Source organism: Ranitomeya variabilis, chromosome 1, assembly GCF_051348905.1.
Source record: "Ranitomeya variabilis isolate aRanVar5 chromosome 1, aRanVar5.hap1, whole genome shotgun sequence".
Lineage (NCBI taxonomy): Eukaryota > Metazoa > Chordata > Amphibia > Anura > Dendrobatidae > Ranitomeya > Ranitomeya variabilis.
This window is the reverse complement of record NC_135232.1, coordinates 187,170,613-187,196,050: the sequence shown is the minus strand read 5'-3', so window position 1 is coordinate 187,196,050 and position 25,438 is coordinate 187,170,613.

Sequence of the window (25,438 nt, the reverse complement as noted above, 5' to 3'; positions counted from 1 at the left end):
AAGAGCATGTGAGCGTGTGGTAGTCCATGCTTTTGAAATTCTATTACATGGCATATAGGCAACTACACGGCCAAAAATTTGTTTGTTCAAAGCTCATTAAGTACAGCTTGGAGTTTGATTTTAAATACTCGTGCAACCAAATCTGGTCTGAACTCTGGCCTTTGCCATGGCTCTAAGTTTTCAGTAATTTCTTTCCACTTTGGGTTACAGGTAGTGTTGAGCATTCCGATACCGCAAGTATCGGGTATCGGCCGATATTTGCTGTATCGGAATTCCGATACCGAGATCCGATACTTTTGTGGTATCGGGTATCGGTATCGAAACAACATTAATGTGTAAAAGAAAGAATTAAAATAAAAAATATTGCTATACTCACCTCTCTGACGCAGCCTGGACCTCACCGAGGGAACCGGCAGCGTTGTTTGCTTAAAATGCGCGCTTTTCCTTCCTTCCGTGACGTCACGGCTTCTGATTGGTCGCGTGCCGCCCATGTGGCCGCGACGCGACCAATCACAGCAAGCCGTGACGTAATTTTCAGGTCCTTCTAGGCATTCAGTATTTTAAAATTACGTTCCGGCTTTGTGATTGGTCGCGTCGCGGTCACATGGGCGACGCGACCAATCACAAGCCGTGACGTCACGGGAGGCAGGAGACGTGATGTTATTTCAGGTCCTTCAGGATTTTAAAATTACGTTCTGGCTTGTGATTGGTCGCGTCGCGGTCACATGGGCGACGCGACCAATCACAAGCCGTGACGTCACGGGAGGCTGGACACGCGCGCATTTTATGCGCGCGTGTCCAGCCTCCCGTGACGTCACGGCTTGTGATTGGTCGCGTCGCCCATGTGACCGCGACGCGACCAATCACAAAGCCGGAACGTAATTTTAAAATACTGAATGCCTGGAAGGACCTGAAAATTACGTCACGGCTTGCTGTGATTGGTCGCGTCGCGGCCACATGGGCGGCATGCGACCAATCAGAAGCCGTGACGTCACGGAAGGAAGGAAAAGCGCGCATTTTAAGCAAACAACGCTGCCGGTTCCCTCGGTGAGGTGAGTATAGCAATATTTTTTATTTTAATTCTTTATTTTACACATTAATATGGTTCCCAGGGCCTGAAGGAGAGTTTCCTCTCCTTCAGACCCTGGGAACCATCAGGAATACTGTCCGATACTTGAGTCCCATTGACTTGTATTGGTATCGGGTATCGGTATCGGATTAGATCCGATACTTTGCCGGTATCGGCCGATACTTTCCGATACCGATACTTTCAAGTATCGGACGGTATCACTCAACACTAGTTACAGGTCATCGTAACAAAAATATCTGGCTTTTCAAATTTTTGCACAATTGTCATGGCGTCTTGGTATTTTTGCTGCATAGCTTTTGGGCTTCCAATGAAAGTGGATGGTAAAATTACTGGTTTCCCAGCTTTTAGCCGTGATGTAATGCAGCATTATGGATGTGATCCATAACGCCGGCATAACTGTCGACGCGTAATGCCTTTTGATTTTGTTTTATATGTTCGATCCTGTTGGATTCAATTTTGACGTAACTGTCAACGATAAATTGTTGCGTCAACTTCCCAGCATTTAAAAGGGGATTGAACTTGTCACGAATGGCAAGCCTGTATTCATAGTACTGCAACAGGGTGATTTTTTCTTGTCTATCTTGATCCACTGGTATGGATGGTAGATGAATGTTACCAATTCCTTGATGTTGCACACTTAGGGCAATTGGAGTTGTCAAATTTATTTTCCATCCACTGTCCCCATATGGAATAGAAGTGGATATGTCATTGCATCACACTTTCTGTGAAGAAAGCTGATTTGAACAGTTTGGTTTTCACTTTTGAGGTGAACTCTGATGTCCCTATTAAATGGGGGTTCACCCTTTGCATTTTGATAAATTATAGCTACTTCATTGCACCTTGGTGCATTGTAGCGCCTCTGGTCATCATTGTAGTCATTTATAATTGACATTGTTATTTCGAGTGGATCACAATTTTCTAATTCAGCAATCCCCTCTTCCTCTATTTCAAATTCCCTCATCATTGTGAAGGCTCTTGGGAGTGGGTAAATTGCTTTAATTTTCTCTCAAAGAGATGATAGCAGTGCTGGGAGGCACTTTTTATTTGCTTGACTTATTGTACCTAATGCTTCTTCACTATCCAAGATCTAAATCTAGGCAAACTCGGGAGTACTACCCACAGCAGAATGCAATGGGGCAGTTCTTTGGAAAATTTGTTCATGAATTCGAAAACAGTATGGACCATGCCCAGGAGGTGGCGCTACTTGTGCTCCCATTGATACCAAAGCAAGCGAGCTGTTGGATTCCCTTTTATTAGCCATAAAGTTATTGGAGTGCTGATGCTCTCCTTTCATCAACTTGACTAATTGACCATCCATACGAATGGGACTTAATTGGATGTGCCCTCTCTTGCAGCAGGAAGGGAATGTTTTGTCCTGCGCCATTTCGTCTTTGAAATTTTTAGATTGGCAGAACTGACATCGAAATGTCAGTTCGCCAGCATAGTGCTCTTCAATACGTGTCTCATCACTTTGATTGAGAAGTCCTCTAGCAGCAAATGTAAATTGCCGTCATCGAGTGGCTCTTGCATTTTGGACACATATTCTATCTTGTTCTCTTTTTTATGAAATATGTGTATCACTTTGTGCATTGCATGTTGCTTGTTGTCGTGCAGCATTAGATGCTCTACATTATTCAGTTACTTCATTCATTTCTATGGCTCTGTCCACCCTCTGTCGGGCTGCATCAGCAGTTCTTTGACAATTTCGTTCATCTTCTGCTTCATTGAGATGCAGGTTACGCATTTGTATGCGATTTGCTTCTCTATGAGCAGCAGCGAGCTCAATTTGATCCATTTTCGCAATGTTGCCTCACAGGCTAACATTCAAAACAGGCTTATGCCTTAACTCGCCACCAGGGAGAGCTCCTCTCCTTAGGTATCCATGGTTACGCCCAACTGTGAACGACTTATTGCGCACAGACACACGGACACGTCCAAATTAGGTATATTGATATTTCAAAATCCTGTTTGAAGATTTTGCTATATTTTTTCAGGCTGACATTGTGGCTCTTAAGATAGGGTGAGGTGAATCCGGGAATAAAGGGTTGGTAAGATGCTTCCATATTAATTTGCAGAGAGGATGATATTCATTAGCTGCTGATTCTAATTTTATCCAAGCTGTATTTGAATTGGCACTTAACCATCTTTGGCTTTGCTTAATGAGATTAGCATTATAGTAGCTTTCAAAATTTGGAATTTTCATTTGGAATTATTAGTGGAATAGCCCTAAAGATATATAAAATCTTAGGAAGACTTATCATTTTAAATGCAACTATTCTCCCTGTCCATGTATGGCTGGTTTCACATTTGCGTTTTTTGCAGCTGCGTTTTAGCGCAAAAAAACGCATGCGTTTTTTTTCCTATATTTAACATTAAAAACGCATGCGTTTTTTTTGTATGCATTTTGCCGCGTTTGACGACGCATGCGTCGTTTCTATGCTTGCGTTTGGTTGCATAAATGTAACATGTAGTAATTTCTAGAGGCGTTTTTTTGCCGCAAAAAAACTTATTGCTGTCTATGTAAACGCATGCGTTTTTAAGCACATGCATTTGCTTGCATTTTAAACGCATGCGTTTTAATAGAAAAAAACAAGAATACACACTGATAAGCCACCCCCCACCATCCAGGTGATAAAGGGATCCAAACCCTAACCCTAACCCTAACCCATAAGCCACCCCCCACCATCAAGGTGATAAAGGGATCCAAACCCTAACCCTAACCCTAACCCATAAGCCACCCCCCACCATCAAGGTGATAAGGGGATCCGAACCCTAATCCTAACCCTAACCCTAACCCATAAGCCACCCCTCACCATCAAGGTGATAAAGGGATCCAAACCCTAACCCTAACCCTAACCCATAAGCCACCCCCCACCATCAAGGTGATAAAGGGATCCAAACCCTAACCCTACCCCTAACCCTAACCCTAGGGATCCTACCCCTAACCCTACCCCTAACCCTACCCCTAACCCTAGGGATCCTAACTAGGGTTGAGCGAAACAGATCGGCCAATTTCAAAAGTCGCCGACTTTTGGCAAAGTCGGGTTTCGTGAAACCCGACCCAATCTCACTGTGGGATCGGGTCGGCGGTCGGCGATCTTCGCTCCAAAGTCAGGTTTTGTTTTTATATATATATATATATATATATATATATATATATATATGTCATTGAGACACATATATATATATCTATATTTATATTTACTTCAGCGCGATATAGCAGAAAAGCCGGTAATTTAATTGCCTGCTTTTCATTTCTCCTGCCTAAACCCGACATGATATGAGACATGGTTTACATACAGTAAACCATGTCATATCCCCCTTTTTTTTGCATATTCCACACTACTAATAGTAGTGTGTATGTGCAAAATTTCAGCGCTGTAGCTATTAAATTTAAGGGTTAAATCGTGGAAAAAATTGGTGTGGGCTCCCACGCAATTTTCTCCGCCAGAGTGGTAAAGCCAGTGACTGAGGGCAGATATTAATAGCCTAGAGAGGTGTTGTGAACTGTATTTCTTGGCTCCCTCTTGTGATCACTAGCGGTATGACACTTGGATTGTCTTTCTCCAGGTTGGTACCCACCTGGTTCGTTAGGCCTTGGGTGTTCCTATTTAGACTTCCTGGAAACTCAGTCTAGTGCCTGGAATCGATGTAGTCAGTCTATGTCTGTTTGCTCCTGACTCCTGGTCTCCTGCTTTTTGCAAGATAAGCTAAGTCCTGCTTTCTTATTTTTGATTATTCGCATTTCTGCTATTTTGTTCCAGCTTGTTACAATGTGATTCCTGATTTTTGCTGGAAGCTCTAGGGGGCTGATATTCTCCCCCCACACCGTTAGTCGGTGCGGGGGTTCTTGGATATTCAGCGTGGATATTTTTGTAGGGTTTTTGCTGACCGCATAAGTTCTCTTCCTATTTTCTGCTATTAATTAGTGGGCCTCTCTTTGCTAAATCTAGTTCATACTTACGTTTGTCTTTTCTTCTTACCTCACCGTTATTATTTGTTGGGGGCTTGTATCATAACTTTGGGGTCCTTTCTCTTGAGGCAAGTGAGGTCTTATTTTCTCTAAAAGGGTTAGTTAGTTCTCCGGCTGGTGCGAGACGTCTAGAATCAACGTAGGTACGTTCCCCGGCTACTTCTAGTTGTTGCGCTAGGATCAGATATACAGTCAGCCAAGTTACCACCTCCCTATGAGCTGGTTTTTGTGCTTGCGGACTTAGCTTGAACTTCTGAGATCCTCTACCACTAGGATCATAACAGAGAGGGTCCATGGTTATTGGCCCCCCTGGCTACAAACATCTGCCCCCAACCACCACAGAAAAGGCACATCTGGAAGATGTGCCTATTCTGGCACTTGGCCACTCTCTTCCCACTCCCGTGTAGCGGTGGGATATGGGGTAATGAAGGGTTAATGTCACCTTGCTATTGTAAGGTGACATTAAGCCAGATTAATAATGGAGAGGCGTCAATTATGACACCTATCCATTATTAATCCAATTGTATGAAATGTTAAAAAAAAACACACACACAATATTGCAAAGTATTTTAATGAAATAAACACACAGGTTGTTTTAATATTTTATTGCTCTCTCAATCCACCTGAATGCCCTCGCTCTGTAACAAAGGAAAAATAATAAACCAACAATATACATACCTTCCGATGATCTGTCACGTCCCACGATGTAAATCCATCTGAAGGGGTTAAAATATTTTACAGGCAGGAGCTTTGCTAATGCAGCTGTGCTCGTGCCTGTCAAACCCCGGTGAATGAAGGTAATGCAGGTCAATGACCTGTAGTTACCTTCATTCGCGGTGATGCGCCCTCTGCTGGATGTCCTCATATGACCTCGAGCCTGGTAACTTTTCTGAATATTTTCCCACGTTCGAGGGACATCCAGCAGGGGGCGCATCACCGCGAATGAAGGTAACTACAGTTCATTGACCTACATTACCTTCATTCACCGGGGTTTGACGAAACCCGACTCGACCTCAAAAAAGGAAAAGTCACTCAACCCTAATCCTAACCCTAACCTTAACCCTAACCCTCGACCACAAAAAAGGAAAAGTCGCTCAACCCTAATCCTAACCCTAACCTTAACCCTAACCCTAGGGATCCTAACCCTAACCCTAACCCTAGCTATTTCTATTTATAGTGGGTTTTCTTGTTGATTTTGATGATTGGCAGCTGTCACACACTTCTCAGCATGCGTTTAAAAAACGCAAACGCAGGAAAAAACGCATGTGAACGCGGTGAAAACACATGCGTCTAAAAAACGCGGCCTTTTGTCGCATTTACATGCGTTTTTTTCACCACCTGCATTTGTGTTTTAAACGCTGCGTTTTTAAACGCAAATGTGAAACTAGCCTAATGTCAACAGTAGACATACCGTTCAATTCTTTCATTATAGCATTAGTAATTTTTTCCATGTTAGTCTCTAAAGTCATTTTGATATTTTTTGACAGCAGAATCCCTAGATATGAGATTGATTTCTCATCCCATTCAATTTCAGAAAAGCTTTTGATGTTATTCTTAATTTTTAATGTCTATGTTAAAATCAAAACTTTTTGATTTTTCCAAAATTATTTTGATGTATGAGACATTAGCATACATATTTAATATAGATTGTACTACTCCAATTGAACGTGATGACTCTGCTAGGGATAATAATATATCAACTGCAAAGAGATTAATTTTGAAGTTACACTTAGGTGTGTAAATCCCTTCTATATTAGTATTTGATCTGATCATTTCCACTAGTGGTTCCATAATGAGAGTGAAGAGTAGTGGGAAAAGGGGACAACCTTAAACATTAAATGTCACATGCTTAACCCAGCAGGAAGTACGGCGGCATCTAAAAATCACTGAAATTGACAAATCTCCGGGCCCGGATGGGATACACCTCCGAGTACTACAGGAATTAAGTACAGTCATTGATAGACCATTATTTTTAATCTTTAAAGACTCCATAATAACAGGGTCTGTACCACAGGACTGACGTATAGCAAATGTAGTGCCAATATTCAAAAAGGGGACAAAAACTGAACTCGGTAATTATAGGCCAGTAAGCTTAAATCCAGTGGACCCCAGTGGACTTTTCAAAAGCTTTTGATACGGTGCCACACAAAAGGTTGATTCATAAAATGGGAATAATGGGGATAGGGGAAAATATGTGTAAGTGGGTTAAGAGCTGGCTCAGGGATAGGAAACAAAGGGTGGTTATTAATGGAGCACACTCGGACTGGGTCGCGGTTAGCAGTAAGGTACCACAGGGGTCAGTATTGGGCCCTCTTCTTTTTAACATATTTATTAATGACCTTGTAGGGGGCATTCAGAGCAGAATTTCAATATTTGCAGATGACACTAAACTCTGCAGGGTAATCAATACAGAGGAGGACAATTTTATATTACAGGATGATTTATGTAAACTAGAAGCTTGGGCTGATAAATGGCAAATGAGCTTTAATGGGGATAAATGTAAGGTCATGCACTTGGGTAGAAGTAATAAGATGAATAACTATGTGCTTAATTCTAAAACTCTGGGCAAAACCGTCAATGAAAAAGACCTGGGGTTATGGGTGGATGACAAACTCATATTCAGGGGCCAGTGTCAGGCAGCTGCTACAAAGGCAAATAAAATAATGGGATGCATTAAAAGAGGCATAGATGCACATGAGGAGAACATAATTTTACCTCTATACAAGTCACTAGTTTGACCACACTTAGAATACTGTGCACAGTTCTGGTCTCTGGTGTATAAGAAAGACATAGCTGAACTAGAGTGGGTGCAGAGAAGAGCGACCAAGGTTATTAGAGGACTGGGGGGTCTGAAATACCAAGATAGGTTATTACACTTGGGGCTATTTAGTTTGGAAAAATGAAGACTAAGGGGTGATCTTAATTTAATGTATAAATACATTAGGGGACAGTACAAAGACCTTTCTGCTGATCTTTTTAATCATAGACCTGAGACAGGGACAAGGGGGCATCCTCTACATCTGGAGGAAAGAAGGTTTAAGCATAATAACAGACACGGGTTCTTTACTGTAAGAGCAGTGAGACTATGGAAATCTGCCGTATGATGTTTTAATGAGTGATTTATTACTTAAATTTAAGAGGGGACTGGATACCTTTCTGGAAAAGTATAATGTTACAGGGTGTATATACTAGATTCCTTGATAGGGTGTTGATCCAAGGAACTAGTCTGATTGCCGTATGTGGAGTCGGGAAGGAATTTTTTTCCCCAAAGTGGAGTCTACTATTTGCCACATGTGTTTTTTTGCCTTCCTCTGGAACAACATGTTAGGGCATGTTAGGTTAGGCTATGGGTTGAACTAGATGGATTTAAAGTCTTCCTTCAACCTTAATAACTATGTTACTATGTTCCTATGTCTCGATCCATTAGTTATAGGTCTATTCTTTGAAAGATGGCAATTGGCATAAATTCTAGCTGATGGGTTGGAATATAGTGCCAGAATTGTTTGAATACATTTATTGTTAAATCCACATTTTGATAGGGATGATTTTAAAAAAGCCCAACTAACTATTAAACGCCTTTTCGGCATCTAGTGTTACTAACATACAGGGAAGTTTTGAGGTGTTCATTATATTTAGTATGTTTAACGTTTTTCTTGTGCTGTCTGATGTTTGACGACCTCCAACAAATCCTAGTTTGTCATTATTTATAATTAAAGGTAGAGTGTTTTTCAATCTGTTAGCAAGGATCCTTGAATAAATTTTGATATCTGTATTAATGAGTGAGATTAGTCTGTAGTTTTTAGCTGTTCAGGATCTCTTTTAGGTTTTAGAATAAGGATAATGTTAGCTTGAAGCATTTCATGAGGAAAACTGCCTGTGACTGAAACTTTTCTGAATATTTTTAACAGGTGAGGTACTGGGAGTGATGAAAAGTTTGTATAGTACTCGTTAATAAAACCAACTGGTCCTGGTGATTTCCTTAGTTTTAGTTTGCCAATAGTTTTGGATATTTCTGATTTTGTTATAGGGGTGTTTACCTGTACTAGGCATTCCTGCGGTATAGGTGGGAGGTTCACCTTAGAAAGAAAACTGTTGATATCTTTTTTTAGTTGGATGGGTGTTTGACCCTTCTTTTAGGTTGTACAGTTTGTGATAAAATTCAGCAAAGGAGTTCCCTATTTCCTCTCGATGGATGTTTATTTTGCCATCTGATGCATTGATTTTGTTTATCCTATTTTTAATTCTATTTTGTCTCTGGGCAATGGGCCTAGTTGTTTTGTCGCATAAGGTATAGAAATTAGTCTTTGCAGTTTTTATATATGTATATTATTAATTTTTTTTAATGTGTATTAGGTCTGCAGACAGCTTCATATCACCGCCAAACATGAAATAAGGTGTTATGGACTGGTAATTTAGGAGCGACATGAGACTAGCTCTGGGCAGGTGGTAACTATACAGACCGCAGTTCCTGATCTTAACACAACACTAGCAGTAGCCGTGGAATGTTCCTGTCACTCCCTGGACATCTCGTCACAGCCGGAGAACTAGCTACCCCTAAAGGTAGAAAACAGAAAGCTATCTTGCCTCAGAGAAAATCCCCAAAGGATAGGACAGCCCCCCACAAATATTGGCTGTGAGAGGAGAAGGAAATGACATACGTAGTATGAAACAAGATTTAGCAAAGGAGGCCAATTCTAGCTAGATAGACAGTAAGGAAAGAAACAGTGTGCGGTCAGTAATAAAAACTAGAAAAAGTCCACTGCAGAGATATGCAAAAATCTCCACACCTGACTAAAGGTGTGGAGGGCAAAATCTGCAGCCCAGAGCTTCCAGCTTAGCCAAATAGATCCATATTGATAAGCTGGACAAATGAACAAAACATAAATGTGCTGAACAATAAGTCCACAACAAGTGGACTGCAAAAGGACAAGCAAGGACTTATCTTAGCTGAACGGGTCAGAGTGTCAGGGAAATCCAAGAGCCATGCCTCCAGGCAGGAACAATTGACAACTGGCATTGATTGAGGGATAAAAGAGACTAAAATAGCTGAGCAGAAAGAAGATCAGTGGAAGCAGCTGCTAATGCTAAATCCAAGAAGCAGCTATACCACTCAAAACCACAGGAGGGAGCCCAAGAGCAGAATTCACAAAAGTGCTACTTACAACCACAGGAGGGAGCCCAAGAGCGGAATTCACAACAATACGGTAAGCTGTATCACGTTTACCAACAGAAAAAAAAATAATATGCATTAGATATGAAGACAGCTTCATATCACCGCCACAAAATGACAGCGTGGAATACGTTGGGCTGTATCACGTTTTGCAACGGAAAAAAATATTATTTTTTTTAAATGTGTGTTTGGCCTGAAGACAGCTTCATATCACCACCAAAAAAGTATAACATTCAACACGGAGGGCTGTTCAACTTTCACGACAAGAAAAAAAACATACATTTTTTAATGTACTTGAGGTCTGCAGAGAGTTTAATATCACTGCCACAAAATGACAATGTGGAATACAGCGGGATGTATCACGTTTTGCAACAGAACAAAATATTTCTTGTTTTTTAATGTGCATTAGGTCTGCAGACAGATTCACATCACCACCATAAAATTACAACATGGGATATGGCAGGCTGTATCATGTTTTGCAACAGAAAAAAATATAATTTTGTTTCTTTAATGTGCACTAGGTTTGCAGACAGCTTCATATCACCACCACAAAATGACAATGTGGGATACGACGGGCTATATCACGTTTTGCAACAGAAAAAGTTATCATTTATTTCTTTTAATGTGCATTAGGTCTGCAGACAGCTTCAAATCACTGTCACAAAATGACAACAGGGAAAACAGTAGGCTGTATTACATTTAGCTATAGAATAAAATAATATATTTTTAACCATTTTAGGGTGGTTTGCACGTTAATGAACCCTGAACGAAGCATTTCAGAGCGAAACGCGTGTCGGGTGCGGTGGATGCCTGGACTCCCTCTTTTTTATTCTATTATATATGTATCTAATAATGGCTGAATAGAATATGCTGGACCTCCCATCGGCCTTATACTTGATTACTCTTTCAAATGTGTGTGCTTAAATACTTTATTGCGTACACTCAGGCTTATTTGATAGGCATATTCCTCTTTGCAATACATGTTTTTTGCTATTTGCAACATTGTGCTGGTTTTCACTGGCTACCCTGACTACCCATTCGCTACAGGGTCCAGTATAAACTCATCTCTCTCACCCACAAAGCTCTCCACAGTTCTGCACCGCCTTATATCTCCTCTCTCATCTCTGTCTATCGCCCTACACGTGCCCTCCGTTCTACAAACGACCTAAGACTAGCATCCCCCATAATCCGAACCTCACACCTCCGTCTCCAAGACTTCTCTTGTGCTGCGCCAGCTCTTTGGAATGCACTTCCCCAGATGATCAGACTGATACCTAGCCCCGACCTATTCAAGTGAGCTTTAAAAACCCATCTATTCAAACAAGCCTACTACACCAACTACTCAGTAAACTAACTTAGCCCTGTTCCCTCCTTCCAAATATTACTCTGAATCTGCACCCTACTATTCATCTGTCTCCACACCCTCCATGCACACGATAACTGCACTTGATACTTGACTATTGCACTTAAACACACGGGCTGATGACCGGATCATGCAGCTTTGTATGAAAATCCCTATGTATTATAATTGCCAGACCTGAAATAACAAGCACTTTTCACCTATTGTGTCCCCCCATTTCCTTGTAGATTGTAAGCTTGCGAGCAGGGACCTCACTCCTAATGTCACTGTTTAAATTGTCTTAATCTGTATTGAATTTATTGTTTGTACATGTCCCCGCTTAATTGTAAAGTGCTGCGGAATATGTTGGCGCTATATAAATAAAAATTATTATTATTATTATTATTATTATTATTATCACTGAGTAAGCTGTGCCATTTTGTGATTTTTTATGTGCTATATAGCATTTATTACCTGATATATACACTTGTATTTGTATTTTCTGTTTTTGAATTTTTCCAGGCTTTTCCACCTGTTTTTTCCTTGTATTTTGTATGTGTGGTTCTCAATTGTAATTGACATTGATTTTTAAGACTTTTTTCATCTTGTTTTATTGTGTTTTGAAAATAAACTTATTTTTATCATTATTTGCTCTTGTCTGGAGTCTTACTCTTTATGTAGGTGTTTATTTAGACTTAATGGCTACCATATAGTATATATATATATATATATATATATATATATATATATATATATATATATATATATATACAGTACAGACCAAAAGTTTGGACACACCTTCTCATTTAAGGATTTTTCTGTATTTTCATGACTATGAAAATTGTACATTCACACTGAAGGCATCAAAACTATGAATTAACACATGTGGAATTATATACTTAACAAAAAAGTGTGAAACAACTGAAATTATGTCTTATATTCTAGGTTCTTCAAAGTAGTCACCTTTTGCTGATACCCCATATGTGGGGGGTAACAACCATTTGGGAGAGCTCGGAAGGGAAGGAGTTCCATTTTGGAATGCAGACATTAATGGAATGGTCTGCGGGCAACACGTTGCATTTGCAGAGCCCCTGATGTACCTAAACAGTAGAAACCCCCCACATGTGACTGTGTATTGGAAACTAGACCCCAATGAACTTATCTAGATGTGTTGTGAGAACTATGAACCCCCAAGTGTTTCACTAAAGTAAAGCTGTGAAAATAAAAAATCATTTTTTTCCCTCAAAAATGAATTTTAGCCCCCAAATTTTTATTTTCCCAAGGGTAACAAGAGAAATTCGATGGGAAAAGTTGTTGTCCAATTTGTCCTGAGTACCCTGATACCCCATATTTGGGGGTAAACCACAGTTTGGGCGCACAGCAGAGCTCAGAAAGGAAGGAGCACCGTTTTACTTTTTCAATGCAGAATTGGCTGGAATTGAGATCGGACACATGTCACGTTTGGAGAGCCACTGATGTGCCTAAACAGTGGAAACCCCCCAATTCTAACTCCAATCTTAACCCCAGCACACCCCTAACCCTAATCTCAACCCTAACCATAACCATACCCCTATCCCGAACACACCCGTAACCCTAATCCCAACCCTAACCACAACCCTAACCCCAACACATGCCAAATCCTTGTCCTTTTGCGGGACAAGTTGGCATTTTTATTGGTACCATTTTCGGGCCCATGACTTTTTTTGATCGCTTTTTGTTACAATTTTTGGGAGGCAGAATGAACAAAAAACAGCAATTCATGTTTATGTTTTGGCGCTTTTATACAATAAAAACTATATTATATTAAAAATAATTGTTTTTGCATCGCTTTATTCTGAGAGCTATAACTATTTTATTTTTTTGCTGAGGGCACTGTCTGACAGCTCGTTTTTTGCGGGACAAGATTATGTTTTCAGCGGTATCATGTTTATTTATATCTGTTTTTTTGATCGTGTGTTATTCCACTTTTTGTTCCGCGTATGATAATAAAGCATTGTTTTTGCTTTGTTTTTTTACGGTTTTCACTGAAGGGGTTAACTAGTGGGACATTGAGCGCAGCTGATCGCATATAACTAGTGTTGAGCGATACCGTCCGATACTTGAAAGTATCGGTATCGGATAGTATCGGCCGATACCCGAAAAGTATCGGATATCGCCGATACCGATACCCGATACCAATACAAGTCAATGGGACACCAAGTATCGGAAGGTATCCTGATGGTTCCCAGGGTCGGAAGGAGAGGAAACTCTCCTTCAGGCCCTGGGATCCATATGAATGTGTAAAATAAAGAATTAAAATACAAAATATTGATATACTCACCTCTCCGGAGGCCCCTGCACCTTACCGCTGTTAACCGGCAGCTTCCGTTGCTTAAAATGAGCGCGTTTAGGGCCTTCCATGACGTCACGGCTTCTGATTGGTTGCGTGCCGCTCATGTGACCGCCACGCGACCAATCACAAGCCGTGCCGTCATTCTCAGGTCCTAAATTCTGAATTCTAGTAATTTAGGACCTGAGAATGACGTCACGGCTTGTGATTGGTCACGTGGCGGTCACATGAGCGGCACGCGCCCAATCAGAAGCCATTACGTCATGGAAGGCCCTAAACGCGCTCATTTTAAGCAACGGAAGCTGCTGGTTAACAGCGGTAAGGTGCAGGGGCCTCCGGACAGGTGAGTATATCAATATTTTTTATTTTAATTCTTTATTTTACACATTAATGTGTTTCCGATACCGATTCCCGATACCACAAAAGTATCGGATCTCGGTATCGGAATTCCGATACCCCAAGTATCGGCCGATACCCGATACTTGCGGTATCGGAATGCTCAACACTACATATAACGTGTTATTTCATCAAAGGTCATACGGGCCCAGGTCACCTCAGATGGGACAGTACGTCTGATGTCAGAGAGGGGTTAATGTGCATGAGCTATGCACGCTGTGGAATTTCACCACGTCTAAATAACAATGTGAAATATGGCATGGTGAATCATGCTAGCAGCTGCCCCAAAACATATTTCTTGATGCACAACAGCTCAAATCACAGAACAATGGCACCACATCACTAAATAACATAGTGGAATATGGCATGCTTTTTCAGATTTAGCTATTGAAAAGATTTAGAACACTATATTTGTGCTATAGAAGCAGTGCACACCACACTTGTGCCACACTTGTGTATGACATGTGCCCTGCTGTCTTTGTCTGTGGATCTCAATAATGGCAAAAAAAATGCTGGAAGATAGATTTCACAGCCACACAGGACACTAGCTAGCTAAACTATCTGAGTAAGAAACAAATGCCTAGCTAACTATCTAAAACCTAGCTGCTAACAGTGCCAGCATCAAGAGAAGCCTCTCTGCTCTGTTACAGTGTCAAATTGGTGCTAAAGCAAGATTTCCACTCTTTATTTGGAGAGGAACATATGATTTCAGCAGCCAATGACACAAGCCAGTTTGTAAGGACATAGTGGATGTTTCCTGATTGTCTAGCCACAATGGGCACACATAAACTTAGGAAAAATAAAATACTGTTTACAATTACGCTATGCCTCAGAGCTCTGCAAGCACCCTCCCTCTCATCAAACACATGCCTTACCCCCATGATACACCATTATTATCATTGAAAAATTGCTGGAAATACTTTTGCGGCAACACAAATATTTTCCTGCACTCTTTACTGAACGTTACCGATTTTATAAAATTTTGCTCATGTTTCCTATCACGAATCCAAATGTGCCATGTTCATGATGAATTTGTTTGGCGATCATTTTCCGAACAAATTCACTAGTCATTGATAGAATATAATGTGCTATGTTTAATCTTTCAGTGGTATATAACACTCCAATATAGCGTTCAAACATTTTTCTAGATTCAATTTGTTATCCAAATAGTATAACATGCTTTGCTTTACATTCCGGTGGTATATAAAACTCCAAAAAAGTGGTCAAATTTTTTTCTGTATTCAACTTGTTATCCATATAGTATTATTTGCTTTGTTTAACATTTCAGTGGTATATAATACTGCAAAAAAGCATTCAAATTTTTTTCTGGATACAATTTGTTATCCATAGAGTATTATGTGCTTTGTTTTGCATTTATTTCAGTATTTATTAACATTCCAAAATAGCAATTCAAAATAGCAAAATAGCATTCAAACATGTTCTGGATTCAATTTGTTATCCATAGGGTAATATGTTCTTTGACTTACATTTTGGTGGTATATAACACTCCAAAAATTAAAAAAAATTTCTAGATTTAATTTCTTATCCGTAGAGTTTTACATGCTTTGTGTTACATTTTGGTGGTATAAAACACTATAAAAAGTGTTCACATTTTTTGTGATTTAATTTGCTGGCCATAGAGTATTACATGCTTTATATTACATTTTGGTGGTATATAACACTTCAGAAAAACATTCAAGAATTTTTCTGGATTCACTTGGTTATCCATGGAGTATTACATGCTTTGTTTTACATTTCAGTGATATATAACATAACATTCCAAAAAAGCGTTAATTTTTTTTCTGGATTGAATTAGTAATCCATAAATTGTAACATAATTAGTGTTCGACAAGGCTACAAACATGTCAAAATCCCACGAGACTTCTGAAGGAGCAACTCGAGGCACAAGAATAGAGGTAGGAGGAGACTGTGAACCGGAACCATCTGCTTTTACGGAAACACTGAGGCCCTAAACCAGGCCACAACCTTCACTGATGGAGTTCTTGTGGACTGAAAATGGGAGAGCCAGGATCCAGCAACTGCTGAGTGAACTGCGGGCCTAGGCTTGTCAGAAGAAAGAAAGAGGTGAGCCAGAATCATGGCTGAAGACATGCTAGTGGGCTCGCTAGCCACAAGGTACTGAGAGTTGCCATCCCGTGGGGAGAATGTTGTTATGTATGACTGGCAGCCGAGATGGGGGTCCATTCAAGAGTTTAGAACCTGTCATTACATTTGTTTAACAGCAGGCAGTAGAGACAGAACACTTGCCTTGAAGACTGCAAGAGGTGATGGCTGGAACCAGGATCACGTTCCTCAATATGGAGGGGCAAAATTGCTGGTTTGCAGTGGGTGTGATTCAAGAAGGAAAGGTGCAGGATGAACCCTTCATGCAAGATGAATAGGCCAGGAAGAGGCTACTCGAGATGGCTCTAGATGATGCTACCTCCCCCGAGACACAGGACTGTCCTTGGGATTTGCCATCTTCCATGCTGGAGTTGCCAATGGTGCAGATGACACAGCAGGCTGTTGTCCATTTCTACATGTTGGAGGCTCTGGCACTGCCCAAAGCCAGGTCACTTACAGCCCTGGCACCAGGAAATTCGGCTCCAGGAAGCAGGTGGAGCTAGTCCCCCAACCACCTGAGGAAGCAGTAGAAGCTGACACCTGAAGATGATTACTGTAGAAAATCTATTCCTGGCTTTGTACTTTGTGCAAAACTGTTATGAGTGTTTAAGTGCATCAACTTCATTTTTAGAATATTTGAATGAGGCTTTCAATTTGTTGCCTTTCAAGAGTCTATGGATGACTTTATGACACTCCTTATAATTTATTCTTAGCTTTGCATTTTGTGCAAAGCCTTTATGAGTGTAGCATTACATCAACTACACTTTCAAAATATTTTAATGAGGCCTGCAAGTTGTTGCCTTGAAGGGTATATGGATTACTGTATTACCATCCTTATCATTATTTTCTGGCATTGCACACAACTACTCTTTCTAGATTTTTTTTTCATTTGGTGCCTTCAAGCATGTATGGATAACCAGTCTCATAATTGTTTCTGGATTTGCACTGTGTGCAGAGCCTTTATGAGTTTTGGAGTACCACAATATTTGAATAAGGTTCTACACTTGGTGCCTTCAAGCATGTGTTGATTACCCTGCCTGTAATCTTTGGCAGGCTTTGCACTGTGGACAGAGCTTTTATGAGTTACGAGTACCAAAAGTACACTTTGCAACAATATTTGAATGAGGCACTACAGTTGGTGCCTTCAAGGGTGTGTGTATGACCCTACTTGTAACTTTTGGCAGGCTTTGCACTTAGTGCATAGCCTTTATGAGTCTAGGAGTACCACTAGAAGACAATTTGAACAAAATGTGCATGAGGCCCTCCTTTTTGTCTAGTACAGAGTGAATATGAATTCCTCTTCCATGCAATTTATGGCAGTTCTTGCTTCCTTCATAAATTACACTGAAATTTCATTTTTTTACTAACACACGCAAAAAGTTATGTATAAATTATATAAATTAATAATTTTTGATTAACATAAATTATTATTTTTTAAAATCCTTTTTAAATGTTGCATTGCATACAAGTCATTATACAGGAAAGAATGTTAACATTTTTTTCCTGTAAACTCCAGTTTTTAGTTGATTTTAAATATTTTATTGTCAGTCCTTAAAGTGGAGTAAAAGTGTGACACCATTGTTCTCAGCAGCTATCTTGTAGTCAGAGATGCTTTCAAGGGTCTTCCCCATGCTATTCTCCTTCCATTCAGCACTTTTTATAACCATTTTAACATTTTCTCTTTGTAGGGTCTTCCAAAAAAAGCTCCAATTTCCCATTAACTCCCATTATACAAGTTACTTGAAACATGCATCCGAGCATTAGGGATTGCTTGATTCAAATAATGAGCAACAGAACATTTTAGTGCTCGCTCATCCCTAATTAAAATTTTAGTGAATCAAAATAAAAAATAATACATGTTTTTTAATTACTTTGAATATAGCATCTAATATTATTGTAAACACATAGGTTTTTAAAATTGGCTAACAACCTATTGCACATTTTTGTCATAAATCAGTAAGATAAGTATAAAGCCAGCTGTATTACATGCCTGCCTTCTGCCTGTAACTGAAGCAATCAGCGCTTGCTCTAATTTCTTCACTTTAACCATTTAAACAATGCTGTTAATCTTTCACAGCAGCATTTCAATGAAGACATGATCACCGTGTATCTGCTGAAGGCTCACCTATCTATAATATTAGTCTTTTTGTTAAGCTTAGACGATGGTTAGACTTTGTAGAATGACAACAATTTTATTATTTTTCCTCTGTATTGCAATACTGTGGTATTTTAGTATGAGGTATCAAACAATCGCAAGTTCAACTTCCCTAGGGGGCATTAAGAAAAATCCTGGAGAAATCCTGGAGAATAGTAGACTTCCCAGAAGATTGGAGAAGTTCAAATGTTGTCCCTATCTTCAAAAAGGGAAAGAAGATGGAGCAAGGAAATTACAGGCCAGTGAGCCTTACTTCTATACCAGGAAAGATCTTTGAAAAAAATTATTATACAGCATGTAAGCAAGTATTTGGATAAGAATACAGTAATTAACCAGAGCCAGCATGGGTTTGTAACAAACAAGTCATGCCAGATTCATCTAATTTGCTTTTATGATGGAATCACTGACTAATCAATCTTGATTAGTTATTTAAACTAATAAAATTTGCAGACCATGTAAAGCTAGGATATCTAATACTAGAGAAGACAGAGAAAGTATTCTGAAGCATCTAGATTAGTTTGAACAATGGGCAGCGACTAGAAGAATGGTATTTGCCAGGGATCAATGCAAGAATCTACATCTGGGTAAGAAAAACAAGAATTACATCTACAGAATAAGAGGAATAGCACTAAGCAACAGCACGTGTGAAAAAGTATTGGGTATGCTAATAGATATCAGACTGCACATGAGTCATTATCAAGATGCAGCAGCAAAAAAGGCAAACACAATTGTAAGATGTATTAAGAGAAGCATAGAGTCTAAATCACGTGAAGTAATTATCCCCCTCTACTCCTCCTTGATCAGGCCTCATCTGGAATATAGTGGCCTGTTCTGGGCACCACATTTTAAAAAAGACATTGAAAAATTGGAGGAAGTTCAGAGAAAAGCTACCAGAATGGTGAGCAGACTGCAAAGTATGTCCTACAAGGAAAAGTAAAAGGATCTGGGAATGTTTAGCTTGCAAAAAGGAAGTCTTAGATGAGACTTAATAGCTGTCTACAAATATCTGAAGGGATGTCACAGCATAAAGGGAATCATCTGTATTCTCTTTTGCACATGTAAACATGAGAAGCAATGGAATGAAACTGAAAGGGAGAAGATGCATATTAGATATTAGAAATAACTTTTGGCAGTGAGGGTGATTAAAGAGTGGAATGGACTGCCAAGAGAGGTGGTGAGTTCTCCTTCAATGGAAGTCTTCAAGCAGAGGCTGGACAGACATCTGTCTGATATGGTTTAGTGAATCCTTCATAGAGCAAGGGGTTGAACACGTGACCCTTGAGGTCCCTTCCAACTCTAACATTCTATGATTCTATGACTCTGTGATTGTGAAAAAAATATATATCATATTTTGCGGACTATAAGATGCACTAGACCATAAGATGCATCTCAAATTTTGTAAGGGAAAATAGGAAAACTTTTTTTTATAAAATGGTGATGCGTCTTATAGTCTTCTTTTATGGCAGCTTGCCTTGGGGGCATCTGCGTTGGAGTGGTGTCCCAGGAGGCAGGGTCGCTGCTGCAGAAAGCTGTAGGTGGCAGGAGTGGAGCGATGCTGTGGGTCCCCAGCTGGAATGAGGGTGTGTTCGGTGCTGCAGGGACACACACTTCTGAAAATGTTGGGAGATGTTCCATTAGTTTCACTGTGGTGGACATTGCGAATACCAGCCTCGTAATATCCCACTACACCTTAGTATCCTTCCCACCTGGTGACATATATTTGGATTATAAGATGCATCCCCATTTTCCCAAAAAAATTTTGGGGAAAAAAGCGCTTCTTATTTTCCAAAAATTATGGCATTTATGTAATTTTCAAGGCTCAACGTTATAAAATTATGTGAAGCACCTGTGGGTTCAAAGTGCTCACTGCACCTCTGTATAAGTTCCTTGAGGGGATAGTTTCCAAAACAGTGACAATTGTGGGGGTTTCCAATTTTTAGGCACTTCAGAGGCTATGCAAATGCTACATGGCATCGGCTATCTATTCCAGCAAATTTTGTGCTCCAAGAATGGAATAGCACTGCTTCTGTTCCGAACCCTGCTATGTACCCAAACAGTAGTTTTCCACAACAAGATATCAACGTAACCAGGAGAAATTGCACAACAACTTATATATGGTCCATTTTCTCCTGCTACCCTTTTAAAAATGCTAAATTTGAAGAAACAGAAACATTTGTGTGGGAAACATTTATATATTTTTTTCCTTCCACATTGCTGTAATTCCTGTGAAGCACCTAAACAGTTGATAAACTTCTTGAATGTAGTTTTGAGCACTTTGAAGTGTGCAATTTTTAAACTGGTGTCACTTTAGTTTATTTTCTGTCATATAGGCTCAATGTCACTTGAAATGTTATGTGGTCTCTAAGAAAGCGATTTTATACATTTTGTTGGAAAAATTTTAACCCCCCTAACTTACTAACAAAAAAAATTATGTTTCAAAAATTTTGCAGATATAAATCAGACATATGGGAAATGTTATTTATAGATGATTTTGTACAGCATATCTAACTGGTTTAAGGAAAAACAAAATGGAAAGTTTGACAATTTTTCTAAATTTTTACGAAAATTTTGAAATTTTTACAAGTAGACACAGTAGTGTAGAAAACTGAGAAGCAAACAGAAGCGCAACAGGAACTTAATTGGTAAAAATGGTAAAAACCAATGAAGTGCTAACTCACCTGATGGGGTTGCAAAATAGCAACATGGACAGAAACTTAAATCAGCTGCAGCAAAACACGGTTCCATGGACCAAGGAACAGATTCAACCAGTGGAGGAACATACGCATCAAACTTCAGCAGCGGAAAGAACCAGCATGTTGGCTTTATTCTTTAAAATCATTTAGTCTGAACAGGTTTAGCAGTCAACAAGTTTCAAAGTCGCACAGGACCCCTACTTTTTAGTCCTGAAGATGGTCCTATGTTGTTACGGCTAGCAGAATGCACAGAGTAAATATAGATGTTTATTATAAATGGTGCGTTCGCAGCCCGGGGTCCACCGTGCAGGAGGAACCTGCTGCTAGTGAATGGTGGCACTGTTTGGCAGTATAGACTAGCTCTGTTACTTCACATAGTAGCCATGAGAGGAAAGCACTGTGCCCTGTTAGCCTCACAGGAGCACAAGCTTGTTGCCGAACTGATAGCAGTCAGTGGCTATGCACACATGCAATCTCCTCACTGGAGGTGCCGGTATTCTAGGGGCTTATTTCAGCCAGGTCCCTGAATACATTCATACATAACCACACTGGCGCAAAGCACATATTTGGATTGATACTAGCGCATGGCCGTGCAGCCATGTGAGCCTTTGATAGCTGCAGCAAGTACAAGACCTTCCTCGAAGGACCAATGAGAGGCTTCCACAGAGCCTGAGCACCTTCAGGACCTTCCTGGAGAACCAATGGGCTTTGCTGCAGTATCCAAGCATGTGACCCTCAATCTCCAATGAGAGATCTTACTCTGGGCATGCTCAGAAGGAGAAAAGCAGGACTTAGTCCCAAAAGCATCTGCTCACCACTGCCCAGCACTGGCTTCAATGGCAGAAGCTGGAAAAGCAGCAGTAACCCTTTGCACAGAGTCAGACCGAGCGAGACGCTGGGACCGACGTCTCCGCTGAGCAGGCTCCACTGCGGCAGGAGAAGAATGGGAGACTGCAGTGGAGATGGCCCGAGATTCCCCCTGTGCAGAGGCAGGAACTCAACCCCTAACATTACCCCCCTCCTAGGGCCCCCCCCCTGGACCTCACTACGCTCGAAGGAAGCAATGAGCTGCGGAGCCTGAATGTGCTCAGCAGGCCCCCAGGACCTGTCCTCAGGACCATAACCCTTCCAGTCCACCAAATAAAATTTTTTGCCACGTACCACCTTGCACCCCAAAATAGCGTTCACCTTGTAATCATCCGTAGACGAACCTGATGTCCCGGCAGATGATTTGGAAAACTGGGACATGTGTAGGGGTTTCAAGAGGGACACATGAAAGGTGTAGGTGATACCCAGGCGTGGTGGAAGGGCCAGATGGTAGACCACAGGGTTAACCTGTTCGAGGACCTTGAAAGTGTCCAAGTAGTGAGGTGCAAACTTAGTGGACTCAACTCGCAGCCTGATGTTGCGGGCGGAGAGCCACACCAAGTCGCCTGGAGCAAAGGTCGGAGCAGGGCGCTGATGTGCATCGGCGGAGGACCTCATTCTCTCCTTGGAGGCCCGAATGGCATCCTGAGTGCGGTCTCAAATATCCCGTGCCTCCACAGCCCAGTATGCCACCCTGGAATCAGTGGAAAACACGGGCATAGGCACAGGTACCCGCAGATGCTGACCATAGTTAAGGAGGAATGGGGTTTGTCCAGTGGAATCGGCTACGGCATTGTTCAGTGCAAAATCCGCCCACGGTAGCAAGGATGCCCAGTCATCCTGCCTGGCTGAGACAAAATGTCACAGATATGTGACCAAGGTCTGGTTGGCCCTCTCTACCAACCCATTTGTCTCGGGATGATATGCGGAAGAGAGATTCAACTCAATGCTGAGAAGACGACAAAGCTCTCTCCAGAACCGAGACGCAAACTGGGCACCCCGGTCACTGACAATTTTGTCTGGCATACCGTGTAGGCGGTTTATAAACAGCGCTGCCAAGGCCCGTGCAGAAGGTAGCCGTGGAAGCAGCACCAAATGCACCATTTTAGAAAAATGATCGGTGATAACCCAAATGATGGTACAGCCACAAGACTTGGGCAAACCCACCAGAAAGTCCAACCCAACCATCTCCCAGGGCCTGTCTGCCACCGGCAAGGGATAGAGTAACCCTGCTGGCCATAGTCGAGGAGACTTATTTTTGGCACAGGAGACACATGCCCAAACATAATCTCCGACGTCACGGATCATATGTGGCAACCAGTACGTCCTCGTCAGCAGTTCAGATGTCCTCTTTGTCCGAAAGTGTCCACCCACCCTGGACGAATGAGCCCAAGAGAGAACCTCTGGTTGCAAATTAATGGGTAAAAAAGTCTTGCCGGAGGCACAGACTCTAGCGAAACCAGAACTATGATTTTCAGGCTCTCAGAAGGGACAATAAGCCGAGGCTTCCCTTCCTTCTCTTGAGATGACACAACGGAGCGAGAGAGGGCATCAGCATGAATGTTCTTCTCCCCAGCGAGATAATAGAGGGTGAAGTGGAACCGGGAGAAGAACAAGGACCATCTGGCCTGTCGAGAATTTAGCCGCTGGGCTGTTTGCAAATATACCAGATTTTTGTGGTCCATGAAGACTTGAAAGGGAATGCGATCCCCCTCCAAAAGATGTCTCCACTCCTAGAAAGCAAACTTCATTGCTACTCCCTGTCACCGATGGAATAATTCCTCTCCACTGGTGTGAAGGTCTTGGAGAAGAAGCATGGATGCTTCCGACCTTGAGCATCCTTTTGGAAGAGGACTGCTCCTGCACGAACAGATGAGGCATCCACCTCCATTATAAACGACTTATCAACATCGGGACGATGTAGGATGGGAGCGCTAGCAAAATGAGACTTAATAGATCTCAAAAACATTTCCAGAATTCGCCCTTTTCTTACTTTCGACTCTGCAAAAACTCTTACTGTCTCACTTATTCATTCTCGTCTGGACTATTGTAACTCTCTACTAATTGGCCTACCTTTTACCAGACTCTCCCCGCTCCAATCTGTCCTGAATGCTGCTGCCAGGATCATATTCCTCGCCAACCGTTACACCGATGCCTCTACCTTGTGCCAGTCATTACACTGGCTACCCATCCAATCCAGAATCCAGTACAAAATTACTACCCTCATCCACAAAGCACTCCATGGCTCAGCACCACCCTACATCTCCTCTCTGGTCTCAGTCTACCAACCTACCCGTGCCCTCCGCTCTGCTAATGACCTCAGGTTAGCATCCTCAATAATCAGAACCTCCCACTCCCGTCTCCAAGACTTTACACGTGCGGCGCCGATTCTTTGGAATGCACTACCTAGGTTAATACAATTAATCCCCAATCCCCACAGTTTTAAGCGTGCACTAAAAACTCATTTGTTCAGATTGGCCTACCGCCTCAACGCATTAACCTAATTATCCCTGTGTGGCCTATTAATAAAAAACAACAACATAATCACGTTCCTCCATCATGTTCTCATACACTTTATGCAGTTAATAGCCTCTGTGTCTGTACTGTTACATACTTAGGCAGTTAACTGGTTCATGCAGCTTTACATGAACACCCGAGTCTTACACTATGGCTGGTCCAAATAACTAAAGCAATTGTTACCATCCACCTCTCGTGTCTCCCCTTTTCCTCATAGATTGTAAGCTTGCGAGCAGCAGGGCCCTCATTCCTCCTGGTATCTGTTTTGAACTGTGATTTCTGTTATGCTGTAATGTCTGTTGTCTGTATAAGTCCCCTCTATAAGTTGTAAAGCGCTGCGGAATATGTTGGCGCTATATAAATAAAATTATTATTATTATTATTATTATAAGAGAAGGCCCTGGATACCTCTTCAGACCACAATTTGGGATTTGCTCCCTTCTTGGTGAGGGCTACCAAGGGAGCTACCAAAGTTGAGAAGTGGGGAATGAACTGGCGATAGTAATTAATGAACCCCATAAAGCACTGCACCGCTTTTAGAGAATGGGGTTTTTGCCAGTCCATCACAGCCTGTAGTTTGGCAGGATCCATAGCCAATCCCTGGGAAGAGATGATATAGCCCAGGAAAGGTGAAGACTCCTGCTCAAACATACACTTCTCCAACTTTGCATAGAGTGACTTTGCCTGTAAGAGGTCGAAGACTCTGCCAACATCTCTCCGGTGGGAGTCAATATCTGGAAAGATGAGAATATCATCCAGATAGACTACGTTCCGAGGTGGAGAGC